We start from the raw sequence: 19,584 nt of genomic DNA, 5'->3' as shown, positions 1-19,584 counted from the left end.
GTGCAAATTTAATCCAGCATGGCTGAGAAAGGAGCCATATAAAAATTGGCTTCTTGAAGACCCAAAAAGTGTGCATTGGGCACATAGTAAAATATGGCACAAATCCCTCAAGGTTTCAAACATGGGCGAGTCCGGCGCTGAAGAGTCACATGCAAGGAGAACGTCATGTCAGTGCAGTAGCACGCACTGGATCACCATCCGTCCTAGAATATTTCACCCCCACAGTCCTAAAGCAACAGGTAAACGTTTGATTTTTGTGATTAATATTTTGGTTTAATTAAAGCACCATCCGTTGTTTTTCTGGCATTCTTTGGTTTGCATTACAACGTATGATTCCATTGAATTGCTTTTAAAGCACGATAAGAGCCAAAGTAGAAATCAATTCGGTTGATTTCCGCCAAACTTTACTTATTGGGTCGGTGATTCTGTCACGCAACTAGTGTGGTATAAATGCACGAAAGAGCACAAAGACGAAGAAAATCCAAACAAGATGTATTTATTCCAGGAAGACAGAGTATAAGCACACACTGGGTGACACATACAATCACTGACAGTGCACAGAACAGAACAGGGAGATTTTATAAGGGGAACTAATGAAGGAGAATGTAATCAGGGAGAACAGAAACAGGTGCAGATGGTTAACTGATCCAGAGGCACAATGAGGGCAAATAAACTGAACAAGACAAGACGAACTAAATGAAGACGTAACGGAAGTTCATAACTGTTACATACAGTTCATTTAAATGACCTGTGAAATGCAATTCCGGCAAGGTCGGTGGCGTAAGTGATAATGAGCGCCAGCTGTGCGCCGCAACGGTATTGTGTCTCACGGAGGAGACTCTTTAACAGTATATTTTAAAAATCTAAATCCAGTCTTAACCAGCCTACAAAATGCACCAAATTACTGATACTACTACTACTTTAATCATGCAGACTTAAAAACAGCATCAAATGTGCAACAAGGGGGGAAAAACACCTTGGACAAGGTATACTCAAATGTCAAGAAAGGCTACAGGTCAATTCCACTGCCTCATTTAGGACAGTCCGACCACTTTTCTGTGTTTTTGATCCCAGAATACACCCCTTTAAGAAGGAAAGCTCCCACTACCAAGATTGTGGAAAAAAATGGCCAGAAGGAGCCTCATCTCAGCTCCAAGATTGTTTCGAAAGAACCAATTGGGATGTCTTCAACAATCAGGATTAGGGGGTATACATCAACAATACTTTGCTATATTAAGAACTGTGTGGACAATGTCACTGTCGACAAACGCATCCGGATTTACTCCAACCAGAAGCCCTGGATGACTAGAGAGGTCAGGACCCTCTTAAAAGACCGTAATGCTGCCTTCAGGTCCGGAGACAAAGCCCTCTACATTGCAGCCAGAGCTAACCATAAGAGAGCCATCAAGAGTGTGAAAGCAGAGTACAAAAGAGAGATTGTGGACCACTTCACCCACAATGACCCACAACGACTCTGGCAGGGGATCCAACACCTCACAAACTTCAAAAGCATTACTCACAAAAATCTGTTTCTTTGCCCGCTTTGAAGTGAGAGTGACAGAGACGGTCACACCCGTCCCGTCCCCAACGGACATGCTCACCCATTCATAATACAGGAACACAGGGTGAAGAGTATGCTCAGGGTTGTTAACACAAGGAAGACGGCAGGCCCAGATGGAGTGATGGGAAGAGTGCTAAGAGAATGCGCAGACCAGCTCTCTGCAGTCTTCACAAAGATCTTCAACCTGTCCATGTCAACAGCCGTCACCCATCTTGCCTGAAGACAACAACAGTTATCCCAGTACCAAAGAAAACAATCATCAGTGGGTCTAACGACTACCGTGGCTGGCACTTACCCCAGTTATTATGAAGTGCTTTGAGAGGCTGGTCCAGCAGCACATTCCTCTACCACCTTAATTCTCAACACAGGTGCCCCACAAGGCTGTGTGCTGAGTCCATTTCTTTACGTCCTTTACACTCATGACTGCACCCCAACCATTCTAAAAACACTATCATCAAATTTGCCGATGGCACGACCATAGTTGGACTCATCTCAGGAGGAGATGAATCAGCTTAGAGAGATGAAATTCAGAGACTGACAAAATGGTTTGGGGTAAATAACATGGCCCTGAATGCATCTAAAACCAAAGAGCTTATCATTGACTTCCAAAAACACAACACAAATCACACACCACTTCACATTAGTGGGGTCTGCGTAAAGACGGTTCCAGCCTTCAGATTCTTGGGTACGAACATAGCTGAGGTTCTCACCTGGAGCACAAACACATCAACAGCAGTCAAAAAAGCACAGCAGCGATTTTATTTCTTGAGGATTCTCAGAAAGAACCAACTACAAGAGCAGCTGCTAGTGTCCTTCTATCGTTGTTCCATTGAGTGTGTACTAACTTACTGTATATCTACCTGGTATGCCAGCAGGTAGCTAATCAATTCAGCTCAAAAAAAAATATTGGCTGCCCTCTGCCTTCCCTAAAGGAACTGTACACTGTATGCTGCCTTAGAAGAGCAGAAAACATTTTAAATGATCCGTTCCATCCTGGACATCATTTGTTTGAAATGCTGCCTTCTGGTAAACGTTTTAGGCCCATTAAATCACGGACCAATAGACTCAAGAACAGTTTTTACCCCAGCGTCATAAGGTAGCTGAACACTGCCAGCACAAACACACACACACACACACACACACACACACACACACACACACACACACACACACACACACACACACACACACACACACACACACACACACACACACACACACACACACACACACACACACACACACACACACACACACACTTCTGTACAATATTAGACCATTTGCCTGGCTGTACTGCTTTTGTGTGTGTTGTGTTGTATTGTTTATGGCATATACCGGTAGATGTTTTAGCTGCACTAATTATATGTGACTGCACTGGAAGGATTGCTCTAATTTTGCTGTGTAGTGACAATAAAGATTCTTGAATCTTGAACTACTATTATTATTGTTACTACTACTACTACTATTAATACTACTTATATACATAAGGTATACATACTGTTAAATGGCAAACAGTGTTAAATACCAACACTGTTTACAAATGTAAAAAAAAAGAAAATCAGTATCAGTATAGCAACGAGTGTGTGTGTGTAATATCTCACGTTATCTGTGCAAGTTAAGCAAACATTTCTTCACTTTAATGTTAGTTACAGCAAGACAAAGCCTGAATGTACATCAGAGGGCATGTTGAAAAATACATTACAATGTACAATCATGTACAGTGTTTATAAAAAGTCTACACACCCCTGTTAACAGAAAGGGAAAAATATCTGAACTTTTGCACCTTTAATGTAACAACCTATACAATGCCACTGAAAAAATGATTCCACTAATCATTAAGCTCATAATAGTACACACCTGTATTTACCTTAACTCCAAATAAATCTCATCTGTTCTTTTAAGATTTTTCTGACATAGTTTTTTTATTTTTGGTTGCACGCTGCTTCAAGAGCCATTGGCCACAAAGAGCTTACGAATAATCAACAGGATCTTATTTTTGAAGGCATCACTTATGGTGAGGGGCAACAAAAAAATTCAAAGGCATTAGATATAACATAGAACACAGTGAATTCATCAACAAGTGGAGAAAGTATGACACAACAGTGACAATGTCAAGAACATTTTCCCTCCAAAACTGATGAGAAGACAAAGAGAAAACTGCTCAGAGGCCTACAGCAACATTAAAAGAGTTTTAATTCTTTCCGGCAAGTACTAGCTGTACTACTAATGCTCAAAATAATCAATTGGTTTGAGTAGGGCAAATCAAATGAACTTTTATGAGTATTTTTATAACTTTTTTTTCTTTTGAGTTCACAAAACTGACACATTTTAAGTACTCTGAATTGTTTAATTTTGAGTTTTGTGAACGTTTTTGATAAAATTGGTTTGGTTATCCTCACAGGCTACAGTTCCAGCACGTAAGATGGGACCTACATTTATTGGACCATTTATCATATCTAAGGTGCTTAGTCTGGTGGCGTTTCGACTCTACCCCCCAGTTTAAGAGAATCTATCTGGTATTTCATGTCTCTAAGGTCAAGCCCGTTGTTTGCTCTTCCCTCCATCCCAACACACCTGTCACTTCACCTCTTAGACTAGTGTAGGGGTCATTGGCCTATAAGGTTTAGAAGCTCCTCGATGTCGGGTGAAGTGGCAGGTGGCAAGTGGCAAGTTTTTTTTTTTGTTGAGTGTAACACTTAACCGAAAGCGTTTTGCAATACATTGACAATAAGTACTTTGTACCAAACTTTTTTTTTTGATGTACTGTAAGTACATAGTAATTAAAGATACCTAATATAAAGGGTGACCAATTTATAGGTTTTAATTGAAGATGTAATGACATTCAGCGAAAAAAATACAGAAATTCAGAGACAAAGATTTTTCACAGCACTATATATCCAGCAGTTTTATCCTTCAGTTTCATTGACATGCTTTTAACCCATGTCTGTGTTGTCTTCCTGCAAAACAGTATATGATACACTTTTTACTTTGTGTTTCTTTGTTGAACAGTGTTACGTCCCATGCGTGTTTTTGTTGTTGTTTTCTTTCCTTCTCTCTCTGTCTCTCCTATTTGCTGTCTTGCTCCCAGGTTTCCTGTGAAAGGCTACCCTAGTGAAAAATAAATATACTAGAATGTAATTTAAATGCATTTATTTTATGCTAAGTATACTGCAAATACATTAACACGTCTATGTACTAAATGAAAATACCCCATAATTGTACTTTCTTCAAGTGCACGAAGAGCAGTGCACTTCATGCACTACAAATAAGTTGTAATGTAAAGTAGTACAGCTTTTACACATGCCATTAGAGGAAATATACTTTAAATTGAATTACAGTGTGCTTTAAAAAAGTATACTGATTAGGTTCTTGTTTCTATCTACAACATTGTTTGAAACTATATAAAACTTGGCGTGTCTTTACCAAAATATTTGTCATAATACAAGTACTTTTTTGTGCTTGAAATAACGATGATTTTACTTAACAGGAAAGTTTCATATACACATATTTATCATATAAAACTCCTTACAACAGAGGTTACTAGTGTACTAATGGAAACAAAAATATAAAATTTATCATTGAAACTATATTTTAATTTTTTTTTGTTTTTTTTTAACATATTTTTATTGAAAAACATGGAACATAACAAGAAAATATGCACACAAAAAAGCATTTTATCTATATTAACTTCCCACCCCCGCCCACACCCACCCTCAGCATCCAAAAAATCAATTACACAGGTATAGAAGTTATTAGACAAAGGCTAAGACAGACATGTCCACATATATTTTCAAAAACATAAGCGCATCATACACATATCAACCAGTGGAGTGAGAGGTATCTAATATTACCTGTATCGATATTTGGTTATTTTCCAGAAAATTTATAAAAAGATCCCATATTCTATGGTAATATTTTAGTTTGCCCTTTATACTGTAGGTTATTCTTTCCAAAGTAATACAATGTGTGACAGATCTTTCAACCAATGATCAATGGATGGACCTTCTATGTTCTTCCAGTAAAATGCTACTAAACGTCTTGCAAGAACTAGACAGATGTCAATAATTTTAGTGTGATAACCTGATAATGATAGGCTTACAGGACCAATAGTACTTAAGAGAGGGTATTATATTGAGCCCTCTATCTGATCCTTTTGAGCGGTCAAGGCTAGGAGATATTGTGCAATTAAAGTGTCCAGCAATTATCAATTTTCCTGATAAAGAAGGCAGTAAAATAATATTTTTTTCAAAAAAAACTTGGACAATCTGTATTAGGGCCATACACGTTTGCCAAAATAATGTTTTCATTAATAGATCCTTGAATTATTATGTAACGTCCTGCTGTGTCCTGTAAAAACCTTGGATATATGAAATAGAACTGACTTGTGTATTAAAATCATAACCCCCCCTGGAGTTAGGAGAAAATAAAGCTGAATAAATGTGGCCTTTCCAACGCCTTTGTATTGGTGTTGTGTCATTTGAAGATATATGACCTTCTTGCAAAAATACAATTTAGGGATTTTGTTGTTTAATTCTGGTCATTACGTCATATGTTATCTTGTCTTTGGCCCGCGCGACTTGAAACACTTTGTCTTTATCCTTAGAATTCAAGAAGCGCATAATGAGTATTCTGGGAGCGTTCTGATCTCGGCGGTCCTGTAAGCGGTGAGCTCTTTCAATGGTTATCGGGTTGGTAAACGACTCTGGTCCCAGTACATCAGGCAGCGATCTCTCAAGGAACCCCACCGTATCTGAGCCCTCGGCGCCTTCAGGGAGGCCGACGAGGCTAACATTATTGCGACGACTTTGATTTTCCTGGTCTTCCAGTTTAACTCCAAGAAGTTTTGTCTGTTGCTGAAGAGTGTCTACGGTATTTTGCAGTGCGGACACCTGATCTTCAGTTTCGCTGATATGTTGTTCCGCAGTTGACAGTCTGTTAGAAAATTCCTTAACTTCTTGTTTAACCTCTTGTATGGCTGAGAGTATTCCTGTAAATTGGACTGAAAAGTCTTCTCTCATGCTTGCAATTGCACTCATGACATTGCTCTCTTGATTTTTGTCGGTAGGCCTATTTGCGCTAACTTCTTTACCCTCAGGTGCCATTCTAGCATGAGGATTAGCAGGCTCAGCATTGGATTCGTCTTGATTTCCATGTTTTTTCTTTGTTTTACGCAATGTCATTTTGTCGTAGTGTTGTTTACAGTGACTTATTTGTATTTGTTCAGTTTCAGAACGATGTGAGGCTGTTTAAGAATGAAATTGCCGAATGTTGTAAGAGCTCAAATAAACGGGTTGAAAAACCCTATTTTTAAATGCACTTCTTTAAATCTCTCATTTCATTCAGTTTGTACATGGATGTGGAAATTCAGGAGAAAAACATTAGTAATGTGTCATTGCAGTTCATACAAAAGAGAGACAAAAAAAAAAATTAGGACTGCATAAATATCAACCTATAAGGAAATACTATTAGTCCGTTTCAATATTGTTTGGCATTGCAATAACATACATTTTGTCTTTTGACCTGATCATGATACATTTTCTTTGGAGTGAGTAAGGATGGATAGCAAATACATTGTTTGTGTCATGCACCTCAGTCACAAATGTAGAGGATATATTAAGTTGATCATCTTTGCAAAGATAATTTCCAATTCTCGCAAGCTCCTTAACTAAAACACAAGAGATAAGTGTCTTGGAGGTATCCAATTTAAAAGCCACAAGACTCATGATTTTACAGAGGGTTCCATCTTCCAACTGAACAACTGAGTTTTTTGCAAGTGTGCTGTTATTGTAAGAATGGTAAACAACCTTTAGAAATGAACCGTTTGTAAAATTACCCTGATTGAACTGTAACACAGATGTAACACAGATTTTCTCTCCTTTACAGGGCAGCCAAAACCCTGTACATGTTTGTGAAAGTCCTCAGACTTGTTTGTAAGTCTAGAGCTACTTTGTAATTTGTTAAAACGTTTCCTCACATTCTCACTTGCTGTGACCATGATCTTCTCACCTTTTTGGGAGAGGTTCCTCCATCTGAGAAATCGTCTCAGGTTACGAATGTAACCATTGTTCCCTGAGAACAGGGAACGAGACGCTGCGTCAGCTTGACGCTACGGGGAACGCCTCCGGCGTGACAGGTGCCTGAAATTACTATCGAAAAACGTCAATCCTATTGACCGGCAACAGCCTATGATGTCATCAAGGCGCGACCAGGAAGTATAAAAGGGCGCCTTGCCAACATGACAGTATCTAATCGTCTGAAGGGACTGTTTTCGGCAGGTAGGCCCTGCGGCATGGCACAGCGACGCAGCGTCTCGTTCCCTGTTCTCAGGGAACAATGGTTACATTCGTAACGTGAGACGTTCCGTTTCGAAAGGGAACTCGCGCTGCGTCAACTTGACGCTACGGGGAACGATATACCAACGCCGCCATGCCGACGGGAGTGCATGCCCACTGGCAGTGACAACTGTCAAGACAAGCAGATTCTACTGAGATGCCTGAACCACTCCCCTTCTGGTCACATTAGGCTGTCAGTGACAGCGCTCCCTACGGTCATAGCCCAAGCTATCGCCCAAGAAGGAACCTTCACACACATGAGGTCCTTCCCAGGCCCTGCTCGAAGGCCTGGAACCAGCCCATTCGACTTAGAAGGGGTTCCTTTAAGGGAACGTGGCAAGGGAACTACGAGGGAACCCTATGCCAGTCACTATTCGGGAGGTTCTCACCGAATGCCACCAGGGAGACCTGACCAGGTGACCCAGACTTAATGTGGGACACGTAATACGGTCAACCCTGTCTGTACAGTACAGAGCCTCTGGTACTCGCCTCCGAAGAGGCATCCCGCTAGGGTGCTGCAAAAAAGGCAGTGACATCCACTAGCCAGATCTCAGAGACGGGTTATCCCGGAGAGCAGCTCTCAGCGAAGTGCTATATAACCCTTGCTAGCGAGGGGAGTTTAGCCGCTCGATCCTCTGATCTACCAAGCACCTACTTTAAAACGTGCTTAGGAGGCCAGAGGCCTTACAGGCTGATTATGCCAGGGAGGCCCCGAGGGCCTACAACCCTTAACCAGCGCCAAGCGGCCGTAAGCTCATAGTAGACCCTCATTGAGAGGAGCTCATAAGCCTGCCTGGTAGGTAACCATGCAGTAGGCAAACTATGAAAGTCCCCTCCCGTGGGGACCGCATAGCAGCAGTAAGTTTCGTCGTGCTAGGGTAAGAACACCACCTCCAGGTCTCGCGAACGGCCAGAGACCGGCGCCTGATAGCGGGTGACCACTAGCTGTCAGCGTAAAGCCAGTTGTGCGTTCCCGCCAGGGGAACTCGTTCCCCATGGAGGCCGAGAGGAGCCTCCACCTGGTAACCCTTGCCGACTGCTCGCGTGTCCAACAGCGGAGCTCGCCCTCAGGAAGGCCAAACGGGCCTGAAACCTGATCGCAGTCGTGCTAGCCCTCGAGGTAGCAGGGAAGATAGGGACTCGCATCATCAGGGAGGCCTAACGGGCCTACCACCTGCAACAATGCCGGGCATTTCTCCATCACAGCCCTCTGCTCAGTGACTGGACCTATCCAGAGACCACGAGACAGGAGCGTGCCCTCAGAGGAGGCCACGTGGGGCCTACTACTCCAAGCGAATCCCAAAGGGAAGCCCCGTGCAGCTTTTCCTGATAGCATCCCATGCTACGATCCGTTACCAAACCTGGGGACCGGGGAACGATTCCAGGGAGGCGCAATGCCTCCACCTGATAGCAGAGCGAGCCGCCCAAGCCAGAATGTGCTACTCATGGCACTTCATGGTCACCGCCCCAGCGGCTGCATTAGGGGAGGCCGGTTGAGGCCTACTACCTACTAGCACTCGTGCTAGCCATACAGCGCCTACTAGCAGCTTATACCAGCCATCGAGGGACTCAATGCCAGTCGTGCCCCCTCGGGGGAGACCAGGCAGCGCCTGCTGACCACAGCAGGCCCTCAGGGAGGCCAATTGGGCCTACCATCTGAGTAAAGGTAAACCAAACCTGGAGCCTACCCCTCAGGGCGGCCTTAAGAAGGCTGGCTGCTGCGCCTGGGCTGGCGGCAGCTGTCTGCTGCTGACAAAGCCTGGAAATCCAGTTCACCCCTGGGAACTCAACCCCAAGGAAGTAGCTGACGAGGTTACTGCTGACGTCGACACCAGTGGAGAAGAGCCTCCAGGGCCCACTCGTGGGCCACGGCGTCAAGACTTCCTTGCAGGGAGGCCGGTTGACGCCTACTACCTGTTCTGAAGTCCAACTGCCCAGACTGCCGAAGCTGGTTACTAACAACCAGCTGGCTCCTATGCCCGCACCTGGGGCTGGCTCCATCCCAGAGGCAGCTAGGGACAACTTGCATCGCCGTGTCCTAGGGCCCCTAGGACGGCGCAGTCTCTCGGGTAGCGCCTACAAACATGGACCTAATCACATTGCCAACAGCAGTGTACTCAGCGAAAGTGCTTAATCAAAGACCCTCTAAAGCGAGGGGAGTACAACTTACGTCACCTGCCTCGGGGCGGCTGTCTTACTTTCCATGCAGCGGCCAACCATAAGTGCGAGGGCGTCAGCCATTGGTAATGCTCGGGCCTCAGGGGAGCATCCGACCAGAACCTTCAAAGAGGTTTATCCGATGTTCAGTTCAACCCGAGCCCTAAAGGAGGTGGAGCAGAGACATAGAGCAAGGGTGAAACATACCTTTTCTTTTAGAAAATATAGAACCCACCGGCCGAACATCCTCCAGGAAGAGTGGCGGCCACCAAGCTCTGAAAGGCGGAAACGGCAGATAAGTCTGATCGCAAAACCAGCGAAAGACGCTTCACTCCGCCCCACGACCACTGGCAAAGTCGCTGTCTGCTGCAACACCCCGACTGCGTTACTCGTAACCCCAGAACGCAGAGAAGGGGGCGGGCTTTGGCCGGACGACTCTATAATAAGAGGAGGCTGAAACAAGGATGCATAAACCACGCCATGTTCTATATCAAAAGACAGGCCAGGGGCAAACACCTTCATTAGAAGGGAACGCCCCCATCCTTGACAAAGCCTAGGCCAAGTGGTGCGGCAAACCGCACTAGATCTACTCAGGGCTCGGGAAGAAATATATTATTACCTCTAATATAACACACTGAGGCCCCGAAACCCCTTTCCCCAAAGCCCCGCAGAGCTGGGCGCAGATCTCACTACAGCTCGCGCATTAGCGCGTACCCGGTCTTCAGCTACTTCCCACTTTTACGCTAGGAAAAACACAGCTAGTCCTCTACACTACAAGCCCTCGGGCGAGAGCGCAATTTAATAACCCACATAGTGGGAAAATATAACACGGAGAGGCAGCAAGACTCTACTAGCAAAAGTGAGGCATACACACACAATCACATAATGTTGCAAAGAAGATCGTTCTTAGCCTACTCACGGGGAGCTGCAGCCCTGCGACATCCCGCGATGATCCAAAAATCTCCCCAAGCAACCCCTCAGGGGAGCGACGGTCAAAAAGTCCTGAAAAACATAGTTTTGAAATTGTTTCACCCTCGTAGAGGGGGACTCACCAATCGCTCCTCGCGGTGCATCAATCCAGCCACCAAGCTAATATCCGCCCGCCGACCTGAGGGGGGCGCTTCGACAACCAAGCCAGGCGGGCCGTCAGAATCTTACATTTTCTGCTCATCATAGGCCCACCGGCCTGATGTAAAGTGCCCGGGGAGAACGAGCGAGGAAGGGAAAAGCAGCATTTATCTCCGCGCCCTCGGGGGCGGAGTCTGCCGCCTATGCTGGTCCTGGTTGCCAGCCCCGGCTTCCTTCCTCTTCCGGTTGCGGGTGTCCCGCCTCTTCTGCGTCCCGCTCCTCCACGGCGGGGGCGCTCGAGAGGCAACGCTGGCTCGCTGCCCCTGTCTCCAGCCCTCAGACTGAGACGGGAGCGGGACACCCGACTGCCTGGGCGCTATCCCGGACCTCCGCGGTATGCAAGTCCTAAACGCTGCCGAGCGCGCCCTCGCCTCCCTGAACTTACCCACCACCGCCTCTACGGAGGTGCCAAAAAGTTCAGAGGGCGATAACGGGGCATCGAGGAGAAAGGTTCTCTCTTTCCCCCCGATGTCCGCCAGGTTGAGCCACAGATGTCTCTCCGTGGCCACCATCGCCGCCATCGAACGACCGATGGCAAAAGCGGTTTGCTTGGTGGCCCGGAGAGACAGATCTGTGGACCGGCGCAACTCGGCTACCGCCTCAGGGGTCAGACCCACCCCCTGATCGAGGTCCCCCAGCAGGTCTGCCTGGTAAGCCTGTAACACCGCCATTGTGTGTAAGGCTGCCCCGGCATGACCCGCCGACATGTATGCCCTGCCGTTCAGGCGCGCAGACGTCCTGAGAGGTTCAGACGGCAGGGTGGGAGCCCTTAATGTCGATAGCCGCCCGGAGGCGAGGTAGTTCGCAAACGCCTCGTCTACGGGCGGCAACGCCACGTATCCCGCCTCGGGCAATCCCTCGACATCAGCGAAATTAGCCCGCTGATGTCGATGGATCCGGGCTGAATAAGGTTTCTTCTATCCTCTCACGATCTCTTGGTGGAGATCAGGAAAGAATGGAAGGCTCCCGAGAGCTGGTTGGTCATGGGCGGAGAGAAAACGGTCGTCCAGCCTACCCGGACGCACGTCCTCTCTCCTAGCGCGCTGCCAAGGCAGCTGCAGTCTACCTGCAGCGCGCTCCATCACCTCCAACAGCTCCCCATACATGGGACAGGGTGGTTGAGAAGCCTCAGCCTCAGGCGCTTCATTCGCCTCCTCAACCATCCTCTGCTCAAATGGAAAAGCAGCGGACGAGGAGGAGGAGCGCAAATCCTGCTCCTCCTCCGAGGTCCGCCCCTCGCGATCTGGCTCGTTGTCTGCCAACACTACACTGGTCTCCAGACGACGAGCCAGATCCAGCTGGGAACCCCAAGTCTGTAACCGCCGCTCAGCCTCAGCATGAGCAGGGCCGTTCCCAGCTGCTGAGCTCTCTCCCCTCGAGAAGAGAGCCAAACGAGAGCGGAGCGTTCTCATGGGAAAACGCTCACAGTTCGCACAGGATGCTCCCTCGAGAACATCCCGTGCGTGCTCTTCCCCCAGGCAGTACACGCAGAGTGTGTGTGTGTCATCAGGTGTAAGGTACCTGTTGCACGGATCCACACACTTGCGGAAGTGTCGCTGCTTCTTCGCACACTTCATTCTTTTCTCTGTTGATGCTTCCCGATAGCGAAACAGGCAAAACAGTCACTGAAGACGAAGAGATACTGTCATGTTGGCAAGGCGCCCTTTTATACTTTCTGGTCGCGCCTTGATGACATCATAGGCTGTTGCCGGTCAATAGGATTGACGTTTTTCGATAGTAATTTCAGGCACCTGTCACGCCGGAGGCGTTCCCCGTAGCGTCAAGCTGACGCAGCGCGAGTTCCCTTTCGAAAGGGAACTTCTCACTATCTGTGTGGGCACATGTGTGTTTCACTGACAGAAGGGACAGACACAAAGATTAGATTAGATTCAACTTTGTCATTACACAAGTACAGGTACAAGGCAACGAAATGCAGTTTAGGTCTAACCAGAAGTGCAATAGCAGCAAGTACAGGATATACAATGATTGCATAAGTGCAGGACATATGTACTGAATATATATAGAGATGGTTATTGCTATAAACAGAATTTACAGGTGAATATATACAATGAATATAATATAATATACAAATGGCTATTACTATAAACAGAATTGTACAGATAGATGTATACAATGATATGTTAGGCTAAGATGAGGAATATAGCAGTGGATTTACGGTAGTGCAATAAAGTATGGACAGAAGCTATCCGAAAAAAGAGTAAAAGTGCAATGGAAAGTGATTGCATATTACAGTTGGAAGTATGGTGCAAAATGCAAATGTAAACAGTTGGTTCTGTAAATAAACAGTTGGCAGTGCAAATGAGCACATTCCAGCCAAGTTACATTGACATTAATTTACATGAACAAATATGCCAGTAGTGAATGTTTATTGAACAACCAGCAGAGGAATAGGCAGTGCAGGTGAAGGAGTGTGGGTGAGTTGAGATCCGGATGATGATACTTGAATGACACAGTTCATATTTTCACAGTTCCAATACTTCCTCTTCAAAATTCCATTCAAAACTGGTAATGCATAAAACAGCAAAAAGGATCTCCATTCAGCAGCTTTCCAGAACTTTCGGTCATCAAATGATCTTGCTGCCCTTGTGATCTCTACTGGTGGTTTAATAGCAAGCAGCTCTTTATTGACAATACTGTTTTTTGTGCCTATGTACCAGTCTTTGTCATGGTGCTTACTGTCTAGCCAGAGAGAGGCAAGTTGTCTTGTTGTGCCAAGGCAGACTCTATGTTGGTATTCAGGAACAAATCCACTGATAATGTTAAACTTCTGAAGTTTCATCAGAAGTGATGAGCCTTTCACATCCATTACTGGTTCAGCTGGCGCCCCCAACATGGCATGTTCAAAATGTTAAGTCTCTGTCCTTAGTGGTGGTTCTGGTGTTTTCCAGGTGTATGGGCCACCACCAGTATGTAGACAAAAGTCACACCCATATTTGCCATTGAACTGTTTGGTATGTCTAAGAAGGGGGCGGGCAACAGAATCTGAGGAGCAGATTAGAGAGTACACTTTACTAGTGTGCACTTTGTTCCCTTTCAGTCGGTCACGTTCGACGTACGTCGGAACTGACCAACGAATTGGGATCTGTTTCCAGAGACCGACCTACTTCGAGTGATTAAAACGAGCCAATGGACATTGGCATGCGGTTCACACATTCCACGCACCGCCCCGCAGCGCGGGTATAAATACGGAAGTGGAATACCGCATCATTGCTTTTTAACTTCGGAGCCGAACGGTTTGCTGTATCAAGCTGTTTCTACGAAGAGTGTTTAGACGAGTCTCGAGGAGGATCGCTCTCTTACCTGGGTGCTGGTGTGACGGCGCGAGTCAGCGAGTGGCCGCTGCAACATACACTTGTTCCTGTGTTGGTTGGCTGGGCGTTTCCGTTCTTTGAGTGCTCACACGCAGGCTTGCAATCGGACTGCTGTGAGCCGCGGCCGTCTCCCTGAGCGCTTCAGCACTTCTAAAAGAGCATTTCCTTCTAAAAGAGCAACACGGTTTGACCTGCGTCTTTTTCAAGATGTCACTCAAACCGTGTTTTTCTGGATGCGGTTGTTTCCTGTCCTCATTTGACGGCCACGATCTCTCTCGCATATAAACATGTGAGATTGCTTTCGTGGGTGATCCATGCTCTCTCAGGAGAGCATGGTCACGTCGGCGCGTTGTTCGTCTCACCTTTCTCGTAAGGGCTGAGCGTTCAGCGCGCCGTGTGCCGTCTCGCGCCGGCTGATAGCGGGGGTTGTCACGGCAACCCAGCGCGTCACTCGGCGCTCTGATGCGCGGTCGAGACTATGAAACCTCAAACGGGGTTGAGTCCCTTCACTTATTCCCCAATCTAGTTTCTTTTCTGGGGCTCCAGAAAAGGATTACTTTGGCTAATAAGCGCTGGTGACCTGAGGATTACAGTGGGGCTTCCCCGCCGAGTACATCTCTTCGGGCCCCCACTCCTCTATCGCATCACGAGCGTGCTGAGACTTTGTTTGTGGGTGGTTCATGTTCTCTCACGAGAACATGACCACGTCGGCGCGTTGTTCACCATGCTCTTTCATAGGGGCTGGATTGTTCAGCGCGCCGTGTGCCGTCAAGTCTGACGGCCACGCTCATTGTCTCACATGCCTGCTGGTAGCTTACAGATGGGATTGCTGGTCCTTTTAAAAAAAAAAAAAAAAAAAAAAGGGATCTAGCGTTTCATTTGGCGCTCTGGCGGAGGACAGATGTCAATTGCTGCATCGGAGAGAGGGCTGTTATACGCTGGAAATGATAATGCTGAGTTTCCCACTATAATGGTGTGTGCTCATGCTGAATCAGATTCAGAGTTGACAGCAATGCTTTCCGGGGTGGCTGCCCGGATGTGCATTGGAAAAATTTAACAGCATGGAACTATTTGGTGTCAAAATATGGAACACCAAAAGGGCCATAACCTGTATAAGTTTTTCCCTCTCTCACTGCCCTCTGTCCTGCATGCATGAGGGTAGTCCCGACCCAGGGGTTATGCAGGAACTACGTGCGGTGATGGACCTCGCTCTCCGGAGTGACGAAAGTCACTGCACGCTCCCTGGGTCAGGCGATGTCCACACCAGTGGTCCAGGAAGCTGGGGCTAAACCTGGCAGATATGCGTGAGCCCGACGAAGTTCGGTTCCTCATCGCCCCTGTCTGTCAGGCTGGCCTCTTCGGCGACGCCAACGAGAACTTCGCCCAGCAGTTCTTGGTGGCCCAGAAGCAGACGGAGGTGGCTAAAAAAAATAAAATAATAAATAATAATAAATAAAAAAAAATTAAAAAAAAACCTGCTGCCTACACCCAGTCGTCGACCGCAGCACCTCCATCTGCTTGTCGCCGAGGGCGCCACCCTGCGTCCGCCTCCACCCTCCACCCGGCAGGTGGCCGGGCGCAAGGGAGGTGCCCAACCCGTCCAGGGTCCCGCGAGCCTGCTAGCAAGCACAAGGGCAAGCGACCCTGAAACGGGCAGCCCAGCGAGAGAGGAATTGCTCGGGGAGACGGTGTCCGCACCCCTCCCTCCCCCGGAGGAGGACCGGGGGGAGAATATTTTTTTGGTTTCGGTCCTGCCGCTGGCTCCCCGGAGTCCAGCGGTACCCACATTCTCAGAGCAGTTCTTCCCTCCCTGAGCCCAGAGAGGGACAGGATGGCAGTGTGCGACGCCCCCGGGCCTTGCCACTCCTTTCCTCCCCTCTCACCCCTCGCCAGGGGGCAGCAGAGTGGGCACGGAGGACGCCCCCGGGCCTTCTCACCCACTCTCTGTCCCACCTGGAGTATTCAGGCAACACTCCGGGCCGCCTCCGGGCCTCCCGAGTCGGGTCTGAATACTCCACCTCGCTGCCTCACCCCGGGTACGTCTGTGGTGCCGTTGATCCCGCTAGTTCGGTCTCTGGGGGCCTGGCTAGGTCTCCCCAGGCCGTCTCGCTGGCTCATCCGTACCATCAGACTCGGCTATGCGATTCAATTCGCACGCCGGCCTCCCAAGTACAGGGGCATCCTCTTCACCTCCGTGCGGAGCAGCGATGCCCATGTCTTGCGGTCCGAGATCGATGTCCTGCTGGCGAAGGGCGCGGTCGAGCCGGTTCCTCCTGCCGATATGAGGTCGGGGTTCTACAGCCCCTACTTCATTGTACCCAAGAAAGGGGGTGGGTTAAGGCCAATCTTGGACCTGCGCATTCTGAATCGGGCCCTGCACAAGCTTCCGTTCAAAATGTTAACGCAGAAACGCATTTTCCAATGCATCCGTCCCCAAGATTGGTTCGCAGCGATCGACCTGAAGGACGCGTACTTTCATGTCTCTATCCTTCCTCGACACAGATCGTTCCTGCGCTTTGCGTTCGAGGGGAGGGCATATCAGTACAAAGTCTTGCCCTTCGGGCTGTCCCTGTCGCCTCGCGTCTTCACGAAGGTCGTCGAGGCAGCCATTGTTCCGCTCAGAGAACGCGGTGTTCGCTTACTCAACTATCTCGACGACTGGCTCATACTCGCCCAGTCTCGGGAGCAGTTGTGCGAACACAGGGACATGGTGCTCAGTCACCTCAGCCTGTTGGGACTTCGGGTCAACCGGGAGAAGAGCAAACTCTGCCCCACGCAGAGGATCTCTTATCTCGGTATGGAGCTGGATTCGGTCAGCCGGACAGCGCGCCTCACTCCAGAGCGCGGCCGGTCAGTGTTGAACTGCTTGAATACGTTCAAAGGCAGGTCAGCGGTCCCACTGAAATTATTTCAGAGGCTCCTGGGGCATATGCTCGGATTGCTTCATATGAGACCGCTTCAACGCTGGTTGCACGACCGAGTCCCGAGATGGGCGTGGCAGAGCGGTCAGTACCGGGTCCTAGTTACTCCTTACTGTCGCCAAACCTTCAGTCCGTGGTCAGACCCGTCGTTTCTCCGGGCCGGAGTGTCCCTAGAATAGGTGTCGAGGCATGCTGTGGTCTTCACGGATGCCTCATCCACGGGCTGGGGGGCCACGTACAACGGGCACGCAGCTTCGGGTCTGCGGACGGGGCCCCAACTGCGTTGGCATATCAATTGCCTAGAGTTACTGGCGGTACGTCTTGCCCTGGCCCGGTTCAAGAAACCGCTTCGGGGCAAGCACGTACTGGTCCGTTTGGACAGCACTGCGGCCGTTGCGTACATCAACCGTCAGGGTGGTCTACGCTCCCGTTGCATGCTCCGGCTCGCCCGCCATCTCCTCCTGTGGAGTCAGAAGTTTGTGAGGTCACTTCGTGCCATTCACATCCCAGGTGCGCTGAACCAGACAGCCGACGAGCTCTCTCGCCAGTCGACACCTCCGGGCGAATGGCGACTCCACCCCCAGAGCGTCCAGCTGATATGGGACCACTTCGGAGTTGCACAGGTAGACCTGTTCGCTTCTCCGGACTCGACCCATTGCCAGTGGTACTACTCCCTGACCGGAGGTACCTTAGGCATAGATGCACTGGCGCACAGCTGGCCCCCGGAACCTACGCAAGTATGCGTTCCCCCCAGTGAGCCTTCTCGCACAGACACTGTGCAAGGTCAGGGAGGACGAGGAGCAGGTCTTGTTAGTTGCGCCCTACTGGCCCAACCGGACCTAGTTCCCAGAACTCACACTCCTCGCGACAGCCCCTCCCTGGCACTCTATGGCACCCGCGTCCAGACCTCTGGAATCTCCATGTCTGGTCCCTGGACGGGACGCGGAGGTTCTAGGTGGCCTACCACAAGCAGTGGTAGACACCATCGCTTCAGCTAGAGCCCCCTCTACGAGGCGCCTCTACTCTCTGAAGTGGAACCTGTTCGTCGAGTGGTGCTCTTCCCGCCGGGAAGACCCCCGAAAGTGTTCGATTAACGTTGTGCTTCCTTCCTGCAGGATGGGTTGGATCGAAGGCTGTCTCCCTCCACCCTCAAAGTGTACGTCGCAGCAATAGCGGCGTATCACGATGCAGTAGACGGTAAATCCTTAGGTAAGCACGACTTAATCGTCAGGTTCCTCAGAGGTGCGAGGAGACTAAATCCTCCTCGTTCTACCTCGTTACCCTCTTGGGACTTAGCCCTGGTGCTCAGAGCACTTCAGGGTCCTCCATTTGAACCTTTGCAGTCTGTTGAGCTAAAAATCCTGTCCATGAAGACAGTTCTCCTGATTGCATTGGCTTCAATCAAGAGGTTAGGGGACCTGCATGCACTCTCGGTCGACGAATCGTGCCTAGAATTCGGGCCGGCCAACTCTCACGTTGTCCTGAGACCCCGGCCTGGATACGTGCCCAAGGTTCCTACCACTCCCTTTCGGGACCAGGTGGTGAACCTGCAAGCGCTGCCTTCGGAGGAGGCAGACCCAGCCCTAGCTTTATGTCCCGTCCGCGCTCTTCGCGCTTACGTTGACCGGACTCAGAGCTTCAGATCCTCACAGCAGCTCTTCATCTGTTACGGAGGCCAGCAGAAGGGAAAGGCTGTCTCCAAGCAGAGGTTGGCCCACTGGATAGTGGATGCCATTGTCTTGGCTTACCGGTCCCAAGACGTACCTTGCCCGTTCGGGTTGCGAGCACACTCAACAAGGAGTGTTGCTTCTTCCTGGGCGTTGGCTCAAGGCGCCTCGCTGACAGATATATGTAGAGCTGCGGGCTGGGCGACACCTAACACGTTCGCTAGATTTTATAGCCTCCGTGTAGAGCCGGTATCTTCCCGCATTCTCGCCCCCAGTGGCCAGCAGCGCTAAGTGCCCGTTCTAAGTGTCGGCTTGCATACGCCACTCCCGCCCTCTGGGCCGGATACGTGCGTCTATTTGCTCCAGTCGTGTTCCCCGAAAATCGGCTAACCCTGTGAGTTCCTCCGTCACCCCTCCGGTGTCAGACGTGGCGGCCGTCTGATGCCAGGCCTGCACCCGTATGCTTGTGGAACGTGTGTGTAGGCT

Source organism: Gobio gobio (assembly GCF_949357685.1).
Source record: "Gobio gobio genome assembly, chromosome: 21".
NCBI lineage: Eukaryota > Metazoa > Chordata > Actinopteri > Cypriniformes > Gobionidae > Gobio > Gobio gobio.
The sequence above is the reverse complement of the archived record's forward strand: the minus strand, read 5'-3'. Positions refer to the sequence as shown.